Here is a 978-nt window from a genome sequence, read left to right on the forward strand (position 1 = left end):
CGGAGCGTGTAACACGAATCATTTGATTCAGATCAAAAATTCGAGTTCGGAGCGTGTAACGCGAATCATTTGATTCAGATCAAAAATTCGAGTTCGGAGCGTGTAACACGAATCATTTGATTCAGATCAAAAATTCGAGTTCGGAGCGTGTAACGCGAATCATTTGATTCAGATCAAAAATTCGACTTCTGAGCGTGTAACGCGAATCATTTTATTAAGATCAAAACCTTCGACTTCGTAGCATGTAACACGAATCATTTCATTCAGATCGGGACTTGATTCAGATGAAAACTTCGACTTCGGAGCGCCTAACGTGAATCATTTGATTAAGATCAAAACTTTGACTTCAGAGCGTGTAACGCGAATCATTTGATTCAGATCAAAACTTTGACTTCAGAGCGTGTAACACAAATAATTTCAATCTGATTCAATCTGAATCAAATGATTCGCGTTACGCGCTCCGAATTTTTGATCTGAATCAAATGATTCACGATACGCGCTCCGAAGTCGAAGTCCCGATCTAATCAAAACTTCGACTTCAGAGCACGTAACGCGAATCATTTGATTCAGATCAAAAATTCGACTTCGGAGCGTGTAACACGAATCATTTGATTCAGATCGGAACTTGATTCAGATCAAAAATTAGAAAAAATTCGAAGTTTTGATCTGAATCAAATGATTCGTGTTACACGCTCCGAAGTCGAATTTTTGATCTGAATCAAGTCCCGATCTGAATCAAATGATTCGTGTTACACGCTCCGAAGTCGAATTTTTGATCTGAATCAAGTCCCGATCTGAATCAAATGATTCGCGTTACTCGCTCCGAAGTCGAAGTTTTGATCTGAATCAAATGATTCGCGTTACACGCTCCGAAGTCGAATTTTTGATCTGAATCAAATGATTCGCGTTACACGCTCCGAAGTCGAATTTTTGATCTGAATCAAGTCCCGATCTGAATCAAATGATTCGCGTTACTCG

This window comes from Sinocyclocheilus anshuiensis, unplaced genomic scaffold (assembly GCF_001515605.1).
Source record: "Sinocyclocheilus anshuiensis isolate Anshui unplaced genomic scaffold, SAMN03320099.WGS_v1.1 scaffold2373, whole genome shotgun sequence".
Classification (NCBI taxonomy): Eukaryota; Metazoa; Chordata; class Actinopteri; order Cypriniformes; family Cyprinidae; genus Sinocyclocheilus; species Sinocyclocheilus anshuiensis.